Below are 13598 nucleotides of genomic sequence, written 5' to 3' on the forward strand. Positions count from 1 at the left end.
TTCTTCAAAACTCTGTTGTCCATATCCTGTCTCACACCAAATCCTTGTTGCCTATCACCCTTACTGTCACTAAACTACATTGGCCCCCAGACCCCAATGCTTCAAATATATAATTCTCATACTCATGTTTAATTCCTTTGTTACAGCCAGGTGAGAAAGGGGTCTAGGTTTTCCCTCTCAGCCTTTTCCTGGTTTGGCTGTAACAGGGTTTAACTTTTAAAACACCATGTTTTAAGTTTCTTCCAAGGTGAGTTCTTGCTCACTGCTGTCTAATTGTAATTGCAAAGAAATCAACCAGTCAGGTTTTCTCAGATTTAAACAAGAAAGGGGTAAGTTTATTAACCTTAAAACTCTAACTCAGTTAAAACTAATAAGAATACGCGATGCGACCATGCTAGCATGCATACATGATAAACACACACACAAATAGAGACAGAGAAAGGGAACGAATTAAGGGGGAAAGATTTTAAGTAATAGATGGAATTCAATTACTGGTTCTGGGTTGGATGTAAAGTCTTTGATTGAAGTTAAGTCTTGCTGTTCTCGTTGGGGCCCAGTGCATACTTTCAAACTTCTTTAACTGGTACCAGAAGGCTGCAGGAGTCTTCTGTCTTGAGGCTTGAGTTATTTCTGTGGATCCCTAGAACTTTGAATGAGAGAAAGAGAGAGACAGAGAAAAGGAGCGCTCTCTTCTTGAAGTTACCTTGCAGTCTCTTCTTAAAAATGTTCTGTGTCAGGCACAATTCAAAAAACTCCATGTTGGCCAGCAGGTTAGTCATGTGACTCACTCCTTGTTTGGAACAGCCTCACCTGCGAGATTTGTGGATTCCTCCAAGCTTACCAAACACTCTCAGTGTGGGGGAGGGGGTGAGGGGGTGGTGGGGGTGGGGGTGGGGGGGGTGGGTGTAATGCTGGCTCAATGACTCTCAATGTTTCATGATCATCACTACTGACAAAACTCATCAGGCTAATTCAAACAGGGAGTACTCCCATTGTCTCTCCATGCCATTGTCTTTTAGAATGCAAATGTGCAGCCATGTTTTCAGCCACTGTTCTGTAGTCTTTTTAAGCAAGTTTTTTCAATGTCCAGTAACAGTTCAAAAATAACATTCCATATGACAAAAGTAATATGTCTCATTTTGGCAGGTGTGGTTTCCGTCACACCTTCTATGACCTCACTACTCCCTTATCTCTGTGATCTGCTTCAACCCTCCCCAAGCTCCCCCTTTTTGTCTCCAGCTTCTTGTGCACCTCCCCCTCCCTTTGCCCCCATCACTGGATTCCATACCTCCAATTGCCAAGCCCCCACACTGAGCAATTTTCTCACTATATCATTCATCCTCTTCACCTGCCTCTGTTCTTTTAACCCCACATCCTTAAAACCCTCTGATCATCCTTCCCAATATCTCTTTCTTTGGATTAGTAACCACCTCCCTCACCCCCCCCACCCTCCTTACATCTATGTGGCATTGGAGCATTTTTTTATGTTAAAGGAGCTATACAAATGCAAACTGTTGTTTTTATATTGTTGTAATATTAGAGTAGAGTCCTGCTCAGTGAGAAAATCAGATCTGTAGCTCTGTACATGCACAAGGGAAAAAGCAAACGTTATGAAGAGTTGCAAAGATTGCTATGACTGTTCCCAGAAAGTTCCTGAGTGAAGCTGAGCAGCCATCAAATCACGATGAATGCCAAAGTCAGGTCAAGTTCCAGTATCTTCATTGGAATTGTCTGACTGCCTCTCCCACTTACCACTGACTCACATGCACTGTCTTGCCCCCAATAGCTCTTGCCCTGTTTCACTGTGTGTAATGATAATTCATGTCCCATCTGAAGTTCTGCTCTAATAACAAAAAGCCTATGGTTCCAGTTAACACTTAACCACTTAAAATAGAGCGCACTTATAACACTGTTATGCATTGTGACATTTTAGTGAATCTTAACAACTTTTTTGTGTTGGACATTTCAATTTCCCCTTTTTCTGAATTCCATTTTTTTTTGTTACTGCACAAGTTGAATTCATTTATAATATTAGAAGACAAGAAAGTTTAAAGGAAGTTATAAATCACAAAAGATAGCGGAAGTGTGCACACGCACTGGTTGGTATTTAAAAGAGTGAATCTTTTGGGTTGGACCCTCTCGAATGTTGCGACCGGTAGAAAGAGCAAAAGCAAAACTTGCTTTATACAGTGCCTTTAACCTGGTAAAAACATCCCAAGGCACTTCACAGGAGCGATCACCAAACAAAATTTGACACTGAGCCACATATTAGGACTGATGACTAAAAGCTTGGTCAAATAGGTAGATTTAAGGACAGTTTTAAAGAAGGAAAGAGAAGCAGAGAGGTTTAGGGAGGGAATTCCAGAGCTTAGGACCCAGGCAGCTGAAGGCATGGCCACCAATGGTGAAGTGAAGGAAATCGAGGATGTGCAAGAGGTCAGAATTGGAGCAGCACAGAGATCTCAGAAGGTTAGAGAAACTATTTTTGCATATTTTTTGTGATATGCAAGGCCAGTGGCTCCTGACGTGCATGTCCCATGCAGCCTGCATCAGCCTCAAAGTATACTTACCATGTTCACTGGGAAGAAGAATTCTTTTAACCAGATGTTCCCAGTCTCCAGCTGTGCCAAGTGCAGTAAGCCTATGTTAGATAGTCACCAGGTGTGTGAGACTCACAGGTAAGGATCCATTGGCTCCGGTAGAGCATGAAGCCCATGTAAAAGCAGCTGCAGACAGAAAGGCGATATCATACTGACTTGTGTCTAGGCTGCACTTTTTCTAAGGAAAAAGAAACTTGCGTGTAGGCCACACCCCCAACTAAATTGAGGATGCGGCCTCCACCTGAATTGCTGTTGTTTTGTTCCCGAGTAAGGCTGAAGTTTGAGATGCAGCTTCTGTGCAGTGATGAATTATATACAAGTCAATTTGCTAAATACCAAGAATGAAGAGAATAACAAAGAAAAATGGAAGGATGAACCAATGATAATAAAATTGGAATGAATTGATGGCTGTAACTACACTGTAATACTGTGGTTGAATGATGGAAAGAAGTAGCAATATGTGAGATTGTACACATTCTGTGTTATTTATTTATACAAAGGGACAGGGTAAGCTTATGGTGTCAGATAATAATCTGTCTTTAGACTTGCCAAGTAAAATAAATGATCACATTTGTAACCTCATGAGTTGAGAACAAGCTAGTCGTTCCCAGAACAAGGGCCATAGTCTTGTAACTCCTTTATTTTTTAGCCATCCCGGTAATTGCTGTGTTGTGTTCTAGAAATCAGATATCACAGTGGCGGTATGGTGGTAGCATGTGTTGTCGTGCACTGCCGAACCGCCATGATCTACTGCGAGGCAGCTCATTTAAATACCTGGGTCAGCTCACCACCACCCCCCAATCACGTGGAGGGGGGCGAGCTCTCAGACACCGGCAATCACATCAGCTGCCTGTGCGCAGGTGCTGACTGCATTTTTAAAGGGCAGCCAGCCCTGCGGGTAAATTAAATTTTTAAAGAGATACCCCACCCCGCACAATGTACCGAATAAAATTATAATGCCCCTTTCCCACCCCCCAATAACAATAAAATTAAGTATCTTCCCTTTTCCCCCTCCCCCCTCTACCCCTAAAACACTTACCTTACAAATATGACTTTCCCCCCCACAGACTGTATAAAGTTCACAGTTCACCCCTTCCCACCATCCCCTATACTGATGACGATAATTTGATCCTGTCCCCCCACTCCCGAATTAAAAATCTTACGTTTCCCCTACCCCACCAGTGTCAAGTCTGCTTTCCCCGGACAGGGAGGTCAGGGTGCGGGAGTGCTGGCCACCACTCTGAAGTTCGTGGCAGGCCCACATGTTGGCAGGTAAGTGTATTTTAATGTATTCATTTTATTCATTAACATATTTAAATGCAGGTCCCGTTGCCCAGCGGCGAAGGAGCTGCCACGGAGTCACGGAGTTGGGATCCGTGGTGGGCCGCTGCCGGAACGATCTTCCAGCCCCACCCCGTCACAGAGACCGATGACGGGGGCCCTGTAAAATTCAGGCCTGGGTGGGTAGAATGTGAGAACAGCAATAAAAACAGGCCACTGGATAAATGATGTTGGAACAGGAAGCCCACAGGTTTGATCACTCATTTTGTATTGTCAGATCATTTCACCTGGTGACATTATTGGCTGCTTCCCTTAGCCACGGTGTATCTGAGCCAGGGAGGTGGAGAATCAACTTGGGTCCCAGTCCTGTTAGCTGTCATACTGGAAATGCTAATATACGGACATTGCATGGGAAAGAATCAGACATTACACAGTTGAAAAATCTGCTGACATGTGAAGGCCCAGATTTTCCTCAGCCCAAGTGTCAGCTCAATTTACATGTGTCCAGCAAATTCCCAGTGGGATTCCTGCTTGTGCTGAGGAGACTATCAAAGGGCAGTGGTACAAAATGGCTACTACAGTCTGCAAGCTCCTGAGGCAGTGGAGCATGGGCCATCGGAGTATGTGGCAGCATTACCAGTCTTAAAACAAGTTCCAATATCCTGGGCCATCAAGTGGATGCATTGGTCATTGATGGAGGAAGCTCTAAATGCTGACGGGCCTGTCGTTAGACTTGAGCAATGCTGGGCAGCAGAAACATCCTGGCTTTACTTGGGTCTGACTTTGCTGTTAAGATTTTGAGGGGACATGTGACAAATAGCATCGCTCCATTGATACTGTCTCCCGTCACACACAAATGATGGCCACTTGCAGGGGGTGGGGGAGACTTGCAAAGATGCCAGAGGGTGTTCAGAATCTGTGGAATCGCAGCCTAGTGTGAGTCAATGCTTTCAGTAGGAAGTAAATAAACTTGGGGGAAAGAAAAAATTGTTAAAATACCTTCAAAATGGGGAGATTCATCCTTAACGGAAAAAAAGGGAAGAGAAATCGGATATTGCGTATGGGGCTGTTGTTCAGAAAAGGATGGATAGAGTTATCTGTTCCAGCTCAAATAAACAAAAGCCATGGTGACAGATGTGTATATCGCTGATGAGTACTGGGCACTCATTGCGAGTCCCACTTGCATTTCCAGGCTCTAATCAATTGCAGCCTCTTCACAACACAAGAAAGCACTGGAAAAACAAAACAAACCCTGGCGTGTGTGAACTGTGGATCAACTGTTAATGTAGGGCAGTAACACAGAGCATGTGTTGATTCGCTGCCCTCTGCGACCAATGCATGGCAAATTGTCCTGGGAAAACAAAATTCAGTTTCCTCTGATAATAACTGCGGAGACCACTTGCTGCTTTTTTCATCGACCATAAAATAGGAAAGAGCGCTGAGACCACAAGAAAACTCTGCTTGCCCCCGCCCCTAATAATGTTGGTTATCGTCATTGTGCATAAATACTGGGGTATGGCAGGGCTCTGTTCACTGTGGAAAATGCGTACATGTAATAGCTACTGTAAGTTGAAAGCTGCTTGCTAGTGGCAACATTCCATGATAAGTGGTGAGCATTACCACACTCTAAACAATTCCAATGCATGGTCTTCTTATGGTTTCTGCTGCTGTGGTGAGAATAAAGGTTTCGAACAAAAGCAGATGTACCAGTGTCCACCCAAGGAAAAAAATTATGCTCATACATATTAAATTTATAACAATTTCCATGTATCAGAATGCATTCTCCACCACAGTCCCCCCACGCATCCACCGCCACCCCCCCTCCGCACCCCCACCCCCACCCCCACCACACCAGGTTTCCTTGTGGCTCAGTTTAGTTTAGAATCTGAATCAGTTCATTCTTTTAACGACTGAAAACCAAAGTGATTCTGTTTCTAAATTGGCTGCTGTGGACAATCCTGTCCACATTGCCATTACTTGTCCTGTTACAGCACGAAAGCATAGCTTTCAGACTGATACCATGTAGATTGGTGTAACCGATTGAGTGAAGGAAAAAACACTGTTGATATATTTATGACCAACTCAAGATGTACAGGGATGTCTTGCTGCTGTTTTATTAGATAGAATGACATAGAATTTATGGCAGACATTGGCCATTCAGCCCAACTAGTCCATGCCAGTGTTTATGCTCCACATGAGCCTCCTCCCATCTCAACTTCATCCCACCCTATCAAAATAACCTATTCCTTTCTCCATTGTTGAGTTTTGCAACAGTAAACTGGATTGGGTCACAGTGCACATTGTAGAAGACCATGATGGGTTAACGAGAATTAGCCAGAGTAATTTTCATTCCAGTTGACAAACATCAAGACCTCTAGATGGGAGAATTCCCGTGAACTTGTCCCGTGACACTGCTTTGGTGGAAGATTAACACAATTCCTGGAGGAGGAGTAAAATGGAGTTTTGTTGGTTGTTGTCTCTGTACTTACCCCTGGAGGTTCTGCCAATCTTCCACTGAAGTTCCGTAATAGATTGGGTTGAGCCGCAGCTGAACATCCAGGCATGGTACCTGTGGGGAAACAATGGCACGAGACAGGGTGTGAGGAGGAGATGTTCACCACTCACCATTGTACTAAAATCAGAAATGCACACTTTATACTCACAACTAGGGTTAAGGAAAGACAGACTTACATTTCTGTAGCCTCTTTCACAACCTCAGGACGTCCCAAAGCACTTTACAGCCAATGGAGTACTTTTGAAGTGTAGTCAGTCTTGTAATGTAGGAAAGATGACTGCCAATTTGAACTTAGCAAGATCCCACAAACAGCAATGTGAGAATGACCAGATAATCCATTTTAGTGATTTTATTGAGGAATAAATATTGACCAGGACACCATGGAGAACTCCCCTGCTCTTCATCAAAATTGAGCCATGGGCTCTTAAAATCCACCTGACAGGGCAGATGGGGCTCAGTTTAATGTCTGATCTTAAAACAGGCAGCTGCAGTGCTGACCCTCTGACAGTGAAGCACTCCCTCAGTACTGACGCTTTGACAGTGCAGTGCTTCCTCAGTATTGACACTCTTGACAGTGCAGTGCTCCCTCAGTACTGCCCCTCCGACAGTGCAGCACTCCCTTGGTACTGCCCCTCCAACAGTGCAGCACTTCCTCAGTACTCTCCCTCCAGTAGTGCAGTGCTCTCTCAGTACCGATCCTACAGTAGTGCAGTGCTCTCTCAGTACTGACCCTCCAGTAGTGCAGCACTCCCTCGGTACTGCCCCTCCGACAGTGCAGCACTCCCTCAGTACTCTGCCTCCAACAGTGCAGTCCTCCCTCAGTACTAACCCTCCAGCAGTGCAGTGCTTCATCATTATTGCAGTGGGAGCGTCAGCCTGGATTTTGTATTCGAGTTCCTGGGTGGGGCTTGAACCCACAACCTTCTGACACAGAGGTGTGAGTACTACCCACTGAGATAGTGACAGTGTAAAACAGGTGATAGCATGTAGGTGCCCCATTTTGCATCTCTTCTGATTTTTAGTTCTGTTAAAGTTAACAGGCCGCTGATTTTGTTATCATTGGCTTTGCACTATCACACACAGTCAAGCTCTACCCCTTACACTTGCACTGCAAGTAGGTTAAGCAACATCTTGATTTTAAAATCCTTATCCTTGTTGCAAATCCCTCACCCTCTATATCTCTGTAATCTCCTTTGGCCCCACAACCCTCTAATTCTGGCCTCTTGTGCATCCCTGATATTAATCGCTCCACCATTGGCGGCCGCGCCTTCAGTTGCTGAGGCCCTAAGCTCTGGAATTCCTTCCCTAAACCCCTCTTCCTCTCTCTCCTCCTTTAAGACACTCCTTCAAACCTACCTCTTTGACCAAGCTTTTGGTCATCTGACCTCATATCTCCTTATGTGGCTCCATGTCATACCTTGTTTTATAATGTTCCTGTGAAGCATTTTCAGGCTTTTTATTATGTTAAAGGTGCTATAGAAAAATAAGTTGTTGTTGTAGCGAGCAGAGGGATCTTCTCCCAGGATACATATGCTGCATTTATCGTACAACATGTTCATCGAATGAAGGCCTGACATTGGCAGGAGCCTGGTGATATCATTCGGATGGCACTGGTTCTTTAAATAGCAATGGAGTATGGCCTGGAGCAATGTTGTCCTGCACTGCACAGTGTCTCTAGTGACACTGTTGCTGGCTACGTCCATTTGCTAGTTTTTGGAGTCACTGGTGTTGGGAGTGGTGCTCTGAAATCCACTCAGCAATGTAAACAGCATTCATTCCAGGACTCCAGCAGCCAACATAAACACAACCACTTCTACTTGAAGTGCATCTGTGTAACATAAATGCTGCACTAGATTTGGCTTTTTGCTATTTTATTCTGTATTTTTTTTAGTGTACTGATACAAATTACAGGTGTCAGCTGTCAATCAGTGGGTAGCACTCTCGCCTCAGAGTTAGAAGGTTGTGGGTTAAGTTCCACTCAAAGTCTTGAACAGAAAATCCAGGCTGATTCTCCTAGTGTGGTACTGAGGTGGTGCTGCACTGTCGGAAGGTCAGTTCTGAGGAAGAGCTGCACTGTGAGAGGGTCAGTACTGAGGGAGTGCTCCACTGTCGGAGGGGAAGTACCAAGGGAGCGCTGCACCATCGGAGGGTCAGTACTGAGGGAGCACTACACTGTAGAAGGGGCAGTACTGAGAGACTGCACACTGTCGGCGGGTCAGTACTGAAGGAGGGTCGCACTGAAGAAGGGGCAGTACTGAGTGCAAGCTGCACTGTTGGATGGTCAGTATTGAGGGAGTGGCACACTGTAGAAGGGGTAGTACTGAGGGTGCACTGCACTGTTGAAGGGGCAGTACTGTGGGAGTGCTGCACTGTCAGAGGTGCTGTCTTTTAGATGAAACGTTAAACCAAAGCCACGTCTGCCCTCTCAGCTGAATGTAAAAGATTGCTATTTCAAAGAAGTTCAGGGGTGTTCTGTCTGGTGTCCTGGTCACTATTTATTCCTCAATCAACACCACAAACAGATGGTGTAGTCATTATCACATTGCTATTTGTGGGAACTTGCTGTGCACACTTGGTTGTCGCATTTCCTACATTACAACAATGATTACATTTCAGAAATGCTTCGTTGGATGCCAAGCACTTTGAGACACCCTGAGATTGTGAAAGGTGCTATATAAATACAAGTCTGTGCTTTTACGACAAATTGCCCGTGATCCAATTAGTATGTCAAGTTGTTAGGGAGCGTGCATTGTGCATTTTCTGATTGACAGCCACTACAGTTTCTGAGAATAGCTCACTAAGTGATGACACCTTACAATGCAGAGGCAGAATGATTATTCGCTTATTGAGTGACAGTCTCTCTAAATATAACGTTACTCTGGCTGATACATAATCTACAAGCAAATTCGGTCCAACATTGGGATCTGCAGGAATGCGAGCAGAATTGCTATCAAATAGGCATTAATTCTATCCCACTGCTGCTCATAGCCAACATTTGATCCATTGTTTCTTAACCCGTTGCCAGCTGAACCAATTTAAACCATCCAATGGGAAGATGGTTGAAGTAATTCCTAATGTTGCTGTTTAACAAACAAAAGTAGATTCACTTGACTTTTTCAGATGCAGTCTAGCAGTGAAGGAGAGAAAGTGGGAACAGAAGGAAAGACACAATGCAGAGCACTTATCACTGAGGTTGATTTGTCTGTATTTGTGAAGCCAGGCATGACACCGCATTTCTTGGAAACAAAGCATAAATATCTGGAACACAACACAATAATGAAGAAAAATCAACAAAGGTTACAAAAGATTTTCAGGAAGTAACGGACCATAGAACAAGAAATTAGCCATTTAATCTCGAGCTGGAATCAAAATGGCCCTGACTCAGTGGGTGACTGTACCAATGGATGTAGTGCTCAGATATATAAAGAATGGAGGTTCCATGTTCGAAGCCTGACCTGTAGTAAGCTTACTGATATCAGCTGGATCGGTAGCCTTGGGCATTACTAGAAGTCTCACATCTCTCTGCTATGGATAGAGCAAAAACAGATTAGCTGAGGTTCTAGACCTTTGATAGACATGAATATGTGCTAGTGTTGGAGGAGCACATGATTGGATTCAGTTGTGGTACCCCACCATGGGCAAATAGCCTTCTGGTACTAACTGTCTCAGCTGGTACATGACATATAGCCCTAGAATGCTACAAAGTCCACTCAGTAATACATTCATCCACAGTCATAGTAGTTATGTGGTAACATTACTTGTGCAGAACAATCCATGCACTTATACTCTTATAGCTAGTGGACTTTTTAATGTTTTTTTTATTCTTTAGCAAAGGCATAATGCCAAAATAATAGAAATCATAGAAATTTACAGCATGGAAGGAGGCCATTTGGCCAATCATGTCTGGACTGGCTGGCAAGTAAACATCCGGTCTAATCCCACTTTCTAGCTCTTGAGCCATAGTGTTGCAGGTTATTGCACTTCAATTGCACATCCAAGTACTTTTTAAATGTTATGAGGATTTCTGACTCCACCACCCTTTCAGGCAGTGAGTTCCAGATCCCCATCACACTCTGACTGAAAGAATTTCTACTTGAGTCCCCTCTAAACCTCCGACCTCTTACCCTAAATCTATGCCCCTGGTTATGGACCCTTCAACCAAGGGGAATAGGGCCTTCTTATCCACTCTAAAATAATGAGTAGAATTCTTGCTCAAAGATCTATTCCTCCAGTTCATTCATGAGCCAGACAGACAGATTTTTCATCCATAGAGTCCTGGTGTACTGCATGCATTTGAGGCCCGAATTTAACCTTGAGTGCCCTGTGGAATCTAGGTAGAGGGGGCAGCGAAATTGCCCATAGGGATTTATCCCCCTCTGAACTGGCATCCTTCCTTCATGCACGTTAGGCACATGCCCAATTAGGGGAGGTGGTGGCGTAGTGGTAATGGCACTGGACTAGTAATCCAGAGCCCAAGCTAATGCTCTGGGGGCATGGGTTCAAATCCCTCCACGACAGATGGTGAAATTTGAATTCAATTAATAAATATGGAATTTTTTAAAAAGCTAGGCTAATGGTGACCATGAAACCATTGTCAATTGTTGTTAAAACACATCTGGTTCACTAATGTCCTTCATGGAAGGAAATCTGCTGTCCTTATCTGGTCTGGTCTACATGTCACAGCAATGTGGCTGACTCTTAAATGCCCTCTGAAATGGCCTAGCAAGCCACTCAGTTCAAGGGCAATTAGGGATGGGCAATAAATGCTGGCCTCATCAGTGACACCCACATCCCACAAATGAATTAAAAACAAATAACTGCAGGCCTGAGTGGAAAGTCTGTCAGGGTCAAACTGATACTATGGCCAGAATTTTACGGCCCCCAATGAGTGGGCTGGTGAGAGGGGGTGGTGGGCAGGCCATAAAATTGAGTGGGAGGCGGGGGCTGTTCCCGACGCCTTCCAGCTCCCGCTGCAATTTTACGTGGGGTGGCGGCGAGAAACGGTCCGCCTGTCCCAAGCCAATTAAGGCCCTTAAGTGGCCAATCAACTGCCACTTAAGGGCCTCCTCCCGCTGCCTTGGGTATTTTACCCGCAACAGCTGAGCAGCAAAGGCCCAAAGAACACCGCCAGGTAAAACCTGGCGACTTTCCTGTGGGCTGTGGGGTCGGGAGGGGGGAGGCGGCTGCTGCTCTCATGATAGTGCACCCTACACCACACGGAGGGCCCCCCTCATGCTCAACTGCCCCCACTGGACAACACTCACACCCCCTCCTAAGCGATCCCCCGCCCGGCTTCGCCGGAGCCCAGCTGATTGTCCCTGGCGAGGCCCCAAAAACTTACCTTAGTTCCCGGGCTGTCCTTCCTCTTTATTCCGTTGGCTGGGTGTAGTCCCAGCAGTGGCCACTGCTCCCGGTGGCGCTGCTGGGACTAAGAGTTGCTTGCCCGCTGATTGGCCGGCAGCTCCATTAGGCTGGACCTCCTGCCTCAAGGAGGTGGAAGTCCCGCCCAAGGCCAATTAACAGCCTGGGGGGCAAAATATTCCGACGTAGCTCCCCAGGCCCAGAGGAGGCAGGCTCGCCACCGATTCTTTAGCTGGTGGGCATGGCCTCCCGCCCAATATAAAATTCCAGCTGATGTGTCAGCTGTGGCTCAGTGGGTAGTACTCTTGTCTGTGAGTCACAAAATCATAGATTCAAGTCCCACTTCAGAGACATTCCCAGTTTAGTATTGACGGGGTGCTGTCTTTCAAATGAGATGTTAAACCAAGGCCCTATCTGCCCTCTTAAGCGGATATATAAACAGTTCCAAGGCACTGTTTCATAGAACATAGAACAGTACAGCACAGTACAGGCCCTTCGGCCCACGATGTTGTGCCGAACCTTTAACCTACTCCAAGATCAAACTAACTACCTACCCTTCATTCTACTATCATCCATGTACCTATCCAAGAGTCTCTTAAATGCCCCTAATGCATCTGCTTCTACTACCACCGTTGGCAGCGCATTCCACGCACCCACCATTCTCTGTGTAAAGAACCTACCTCTGACATCTCCCCGAAACCTTCCTCCAATCACCTTAAAATTATGCCCCCTGGTGATAGCCCTTTCCACCCTGGTAAAAAGTCTCTGACTATCCACTCTATCTATGCCTCTCATCATCTGTACCCCTCTATCAAGTCACCTCTCATCCTTCTTCACTCCAATGAGATAAGCCCTAGCTCCCTCAATCTTTCTTGGTAGGACATGCCCTCCAGTCCAGGCAGCATCCTGGTAAATCTCCTCTGCACCCTCTCTAAAGCTTCCACATCCTTCCTATAATGAGGCGACCAGAACTGAACACAATATTCCAAAGAAGAGCAGGGGAGTTCTCCCTGGTGTCCTGGCCAATATTTATCCCTCAATCAACATCACTAAAACATATATCTGGTTGTTTTTATATTGTTGGTTGTGGGAGTTTGCTGTACACAAATTGGATGCTGTGTTTCCTACATTACAACAGTGACTACACTTCAAAAAGTACTTCATCGGCTGCAAAGTGCTTTGGGATGTCCTGTGGTTGTGAAAGGCGCTATGTAAATGCAAGCGTTTCTTTGACTTTAAATGCTGTCATTTCACTGATGTGGAAATAGTTGATAAACGGGACAAGCCAATGAAACACACAAGAGCAGGCAAAGAAACAAAAGTGAATACCGGAAAATGTGCAGGTGTCATAGCACATGCCATGCATACGTGCACCTCACCCTGATTAGAGGATTGTCAGTGATAACAGCTCTTATAACACTGTTGGACTTTGGTTCTTGACTTTGCTATGCTTTATTTCATGAAATGTTTGTCACGTTCATTGCAACGTTACTGTAACTTGTGAAATGTTTGACTGCCAAAGGCCATGTTGTGATGAGGGTGAAGTGCATCAGAGTTCTTGGAATGAATCATAGATTGATTACAGCACAGAAGGAGGCCATTCAGCCCATTATGTCAGTGCTGGCTCTCTGCAAGTGCAACTTACCTAGTCCAACACCATACCTTTTCCCCGCAGCCCTGCAAACATTTTTTTTCTCTTCAGATAATTATCCAATTCTGTTTTGATTGCCTCAGTTGAACCTGCCTCCACCACACTCTCAGGCATTGCATTCCAAATCCTAACTACCCGCTGTGTAAAAAAAAAATTCCTCATGTCGCCGTTGCTTGTTTTACCAATCACC

This window comes from Heterodontus francisci, chromosome 4 (assembly GCF_036365525.1).
Source record: "Heterodontus francisci isolate sHetFra1 chromosome 4, sHetFra1.hap1, whole genome shotgun sequence".
Taxonomy (NCBI): domain Eukaryota; kingdom Metazoa; phylum Chordata; class Chondrichthyes; order Heterodontiformes; family Heterodontidae; genus Heterodontus; species Heterodontus francisci.